At 38.7% G+C, this 6,000-nt stretch overlaps 1 protein-coding gene across 2 annotated transcripts in view; it reads right to left on the bottom strand.

Moving 5' to 3' along the window:
* The window catches only part of LOC117318754 (deoxynucleoside triphosphate triphosphohydrolase SAMHD1-like), a 46,620-nt gene that overhangs the window by 27,569 nt on the left and 13,051 nt on the right, over positions 1-6,000 (bottom strand). The gene's annotated exons all lie outside the window — the stretch shown is intronic.

Here is a 6,000-nt window from a genome sequence, read left to right as displayed (position 1 = left end):
AACAGATTCTTCTATAGAACTTGATATCATACTTTACGAGGTGAACCGATCTTTAAAGATATGTGGTATCAGACTTACGATGGATACAGATTTTTCTACAGATCTTGGTATCATACTTACGAGTGAAGTGCATCAGATCTTCTATAGAATTGATATCATACTTACGACGTGATACCGATCTTCTACAGAAGATCTTGGTATCATACTTATACGATGTGATACGATCTCTATACAGATTGGTATCAACGTACGAGGTGTGAGACGATCTTCTACAGATCTTGGATCATACTTACGACGTGATACGATCTGCTACAGATCGGTATCATATCTTACGATGTATACCGATCTTCTACAGATCTTGGTATTATTAATTAAGACTGTGGGTACCGATCTTATACAGATCTCAATATCATACCTTACGATGTGATACGATCTTCACAGATCTTGGTATGCCTAATTAGAGTTGAGACCGATCTTCGACAGCATCTAAATATCATACTTTAACAATGTTACACTGATCTTCTACAGATCCTGCATCATACTTACGATGTCATACCGATTCTTCTACAGGATCTCATGTCATACTTACAATGTTCATACCGATTTCTAAGATCACTGACATCATATTTACGACGTCATACCGATCTTATACAAATCTGATCATACTTACAATTCACACCGATCTTCTAATGATCTCGATATCAGACTTACAAGTCACACCGATCTTCTACTGATCTCGATATCATACTTACAATGTTCACACCGATCTTCTACTGATCTCGATATCATACTGACAATGTAACACCGAGTTCTTCTACTGATCTCGATATCATCACTTACAATGTCAACTGATCTTCTATGATCTCGCGCTCATACTTACAACTGTCACCCACTGACTTTACAGATTCCTGACCTCATACTTACAGATGTCCTACCGACTTCTACTGATCTCGAGATTCATACTTATGATGTAAAACAACGATCTTCTACAGTCTCGATATCATACTTATGATGTCACACCGATCTTATACGATCTCGATATCAGATATGATGGCACACCGATCTTATAACTGATCTCGATATCATACGTATGATGTAACACCGATCTTTACTGACCTCGATATCCTTACGTAAATGTCACCCGATATTTCTACAGATCTCGATATCTACTTATGAGGTACACCGATCTTCTTATGATATCAATATCACTTACTGATGTCACCACCGATTTCTTACTGACCTGATATAATACTTACAATGTCCACAACCGATTCTTCTACAGATCTCAATATCATACTATGATGTCCACCGATCTTCTAACAGATCTCAATCTCATTTACTATGATGTAACACCGATCTTCTACTCGGATCTGATCCTCTTACGATGTGATACCGATCTTCTACTGGACCCGATATCATACTTATGATGTAACACCGATCTTTATGACCTCGATATCATGGACTTATGATGTAACAAGATTTTGCAGATCTTGATATATACTACAATGTCACACTGATCTTCTACAGATCTCCATCATTCATACTTATGATGTAACACCGAATTTTAGATCTCGATTCATAATTACGGATGTGATACGATCTTTCCTGACCACGATATAATATTTATGATTGTAACACGATCTTATAATGACCGATATCATACTTATGATGTAACCCCGATCTTCTGCAATCTGATTCATTACTTACAAATGTCACACTCTCTCTACAGATCTCAAAGTATACTTACCAATGTTCATTACCCTTCTCTACAGAATCCTGACATCATACTTACGACTGTCATACCGACTTCTACAAATCTTGATTCCATACTTACAATGTCACAACGACTTCTATGATCTCGATATAATACTTATGCTGTCACACGATTTTTTTTCTACAGATCTGGGTAGCATACTTAACCATGTCACACCGATCTTCTATGATCGATTCATACTTATCGATGTAACACCGTTTCTACGGATTCGATATATACTTACATGTCACACTGATCTTCTACTGATCTCGATATTCATTACTACAATGTCACAATTGATAATCGTTCTACTGATCTCGAATTCAATACAATTCAATGATATTATACTGATCTCGAAATCATACTTACAATCGTCACATGACTTCTCCTGATTCGATACATACTTAGATTCAATACAAAAATCCTGCAGATTCTTTTTCAGGTAACTCCGGCAGCGTTCTGTTAGAAATATTTTTTATACTGTAAAAAATGACAAATGGCTATTGATATCCTTGACCCCCAAAAAATGTTTTGCCATTCCCAGTAAGAATATGCTTACAACATTTTCCATGGGCGTCAAAAGGATTCTCTCTGGAAGTTTTAATTTTTACCAGACTAGAGATCCTAGAGAGATCTTAATGGTTAAGGTCCAACCAGCATTGAAAGTGATGAGAAATTTGATCCTGTCTGAATTTTCTCGTATTTCTCATATTTGTTTTATCATCTGATAAGGCCCAAAATCAAACACGAATTGTAGGAAAGTTAAAAGGTGGGGTTAAAACATATGTACCTAGAACCTTGGATAAACCGATCTCCGTCAATGTAGATAGAGATAATCACTATACACATGGGAACCGGCGCGGCGCATATTGTTCTGCCCTGCGGTTCTCTTGATAAAGGAGTGAGGGAAAATGGAAGTAAGTCCATGGCATAAGCTCACCTGGTTCAAAGTAATGGTGGTCATTGGAATTTTGATGATTGAAAAAAATGTGGAATGCAAGAGTGAGGGTCTTATACAAATTCCCACCAATTTATAAAGGTAATCCGAAGTATTTGAGAATTGTGTAAGTGATACTGGGGCTTTGCTGACCTTTCAGATCTTTTTGCAAGCTTTGAGCATCCATTCCAACGGAAATACTCAGCTATGTTGTTAGGCGGCCATCGGTCCAGTGGATAGACAGGAATGGTGGAGGCCTTTTATGATCTATTTGCACATACTGACAAAAAAAAGTTTCCTATAATTAGTGATTATGCAACAGATATCAAAGTGAGTCCAGGGAACTCCTATTCATATACCTCACCCCCTCATCAATAAAGTAAATCATAAAAATCTGTCCAGATTCAAGATCATCTTACCAGAAGTAGCTTAAGCATGATTAATGACCTTTAACCTTGAGCGATGACCAATAAAATTAATCAGGTGGGATATTGATGTTGGGCTTTTATGGGGCAAATAGCATTGAAAAAGCAAATGACGTTGACCAAACACTTAAACATTAAAACAGTTGACTTCTTCATTGGTACAGTCCAGGTGTCCCTTACCTCACAAGGGAGGTTTAGACGCAATTTTAAGTTAAACACATCCGTTTAGCCAAACCTCTTATACACAAGCATTAGGTAATTTATATCTCGCCTGTATTACTTTGTAAGTATAGTTAGTTTAAGCAAAAACTCCAAAATTCTTAAATTTCAGTATTTCTTGCAAAAAACAAAAACACTCAGAGAGTTAAATGAATATGTGATTTTCTTGAAGCCATGGTTCGTACTACTTAGACTCAAAAAGAGCGCACAAATATTTATGTCTCAATAATTTTATTACTTTCCTGTCAACAAAATATACACATTCAGTGGACCACAATATGCAAATTAAACCACGCATATGAATCTGTGCTATTTTATTTGTTATCTACCCTTCATACATTGGATATAAATGGGATAATAATTGCCCAATTAAAGAGTCAGTGTAAGTTAAAAAGCTTCCAACGAGACTCAAGTATAGATGTTTCATTATATTCCGAAATCGTTAGAGATCTTCATCTATTGACCCGCTCAGCATACCGTAAATATTCGGGTATAGTGCACACTCGCCTATAGTGCTGATCTAGTGCGCGTATAGTGCGCAGGTACGTTTTGAGGTTCATTTTCAAAAAAAAAAAAAACAAGAGGCCCCTGTATTGCTCACCTGGCTCTACAGCAACTTTGAAGTTGATGAGGTCATTTCTAAAGATACTATGTTGATTACCTCTTTATTCAAATAGCATTGTAGGCTAGTTTATTCCTATTAAACATTTCTAGTCCTTCATTCCAGCATTCATATTGGCCTAATATCAGGTCTTGGAGGCTCTTGGCTATCGCAATTTCACCCGTGACCTTGAATGTAGGTCAAGGTCATTTATTTGAACAAAATTGGTAGCCCTTCACCCCAGCATGCTACAGGCCAATATCAAGTCCCTGGGCCTCTTGGTTTTGAGAAGAAGTCGTTTGAAGATTATAGCCTATTTGACCCATGTGACCTTGAATGCAGGTCAAGGTCATTTATTTGAACAAACTTTGTAGCCCTTCACCCAGCATGCTACAGGCCCAATTCAAGTCCCTGGGCCTCTTGGTTATTGAGAAGAAGTCGTTTGAAGATTATAGCCTATTTGACCAATTGACCTTGAATGTAGGTAAAGGGTTTTTTAATTTAAAACAAACTTTGTAGCCCTTACCCCACATGCTACGGCCCAATATCAATTTCCCTGGGCCTCTTGGTTTTTTGAGAAAAGTCGTTTAAAAGTTTATAGCCTTTTGCCCAGGGACCTTGAATCAGGTAAAGGTCATTTATTTGAAAAAAATTTGTACCCCTTTCCCCCCACAGTACAGGCCCAAATAAGTCCCGGGCCTTTTGGGTTTTATTGAGAAGAATTCTTTTGAAGATTATACCCATTGACCAATGTACCTTGAATGTAGGTCAAGGTCATTTATTTAAACCCAAACTTTTTTGCCCTTCACCCCAGCATGCAAAGGCCCCAATATAAGTCCCTGGGCCTTTTGGGGTTTTGGAAGAAGTCGTTTTAAAGGGACTAACCCTATTTGCCCCGGGACCTTAAATGAGGTCAAGGTCATTTTTTAAACCCAAACTTTGAGCCCCCCCCCCCTTTGCAAAGGGGCCCTATATAAACCCCCGGGGGCCTTTTTTGGTTTTGAGAAGAAGCTTTTGAAGATTATAGCCTTTTTTGTTTCCATGTGACCTTGAATGAAGGTAAAGGCCCTTTTTTTTAAACCCAATTTTGCCCCCTTCACCCCCAAGCTGCTACCCCCCCAAATATCAACCCCGGGGCCCCCTTTTGGGTTTATTGAAAAAAGCTTTGAAGTTTATGCCTATTTGCCCATGTGACCTTGAATGGAAAGTCAAGGTCATTTATCTGAACAAACTTTTGTACCCTTCCCCCAAAGCATGCTACGGGCCCCCCAATTTTCAAGCCCCTGGGCCTTTGGGTTATTAAAAGAAGTTGTTTAAAGTTAAAGCCATTTTCCCCCGGGGAATTTTGAATGCGGGTAAAGGTCATTTTTTTGAACAAACTTTGACCCCTTTAAACCCCCAGCGCTCCCGGCCCCAATTTCAAGCCCTGGGATTTGGGGTTAATGAGAAGTATCTTTGAAGATTTTAAAACTTTTGGGACTCCTTTTCCTTTGGAATGAAAGTAAAGGTCATTCATTAGAACAAACTTGGAAAAGGCCCTTCCCCCAAAGCATGTTCCGGGACTAAAAAAAAAAATTCCCCCCTCCCCCCAAGTGTTACAGGCTAAATACCCAACCCTGGGCCTTTTGGGTTTTTAAAAGAAGCGTTTTTGAAGATTATCCCCAATTTGACCCCTGTGACCTTAAAATGGTAAAGGGTCTTTTATTTGAACAAATTTTGAAACCCCTTCACCCCGCATGCTAAAAGGCCCAATATCAAGTCCCGGGGGCCTTTTGGGTTAAATTGAGAAGAAGTCGTTTGAAGATTTTTAGCCTAGTTGACCCCATGTGACCTTGAATAAAGGGTTAAGGGTTTTAAAATTTTTTTGAACAAACTTTGTTTTCCCTTAAACAAAAAGAAAACTACGGGCCCCAAATATCAAGCCCCGGGGGCCCTTTTGGGTTTTCCCTTTAGAAAAAGTCGTTTGAAATTATAGCTTTTTCCCCAGTGCCCCTTGCCCCAATAGGGCCCCCCAGGGGACCGAACCCCCACCTTTTGGGGGCCAAAAGGTTCCCTTTAAATTTGC

The sequence above is a fragment of the Pecten maximus genome, unplaced genomic scaffold, assembly GCF_902652985.1.
Source record: "Pecten maximus unplaced genomic scaffold, xPecMax1.1, whole genome shotgun sequence".
Taxonomy (NCBI): Eukaryota; Metazoa; Mollusca; class Bivalvia; order Pectinida; family Pectinidae; genus Pecten; species Pecten maximus.
Note: the sequence above shows the minus strand (reverse complement) of the source record. Positions and strands in the feature narration are given on the sequence as shown.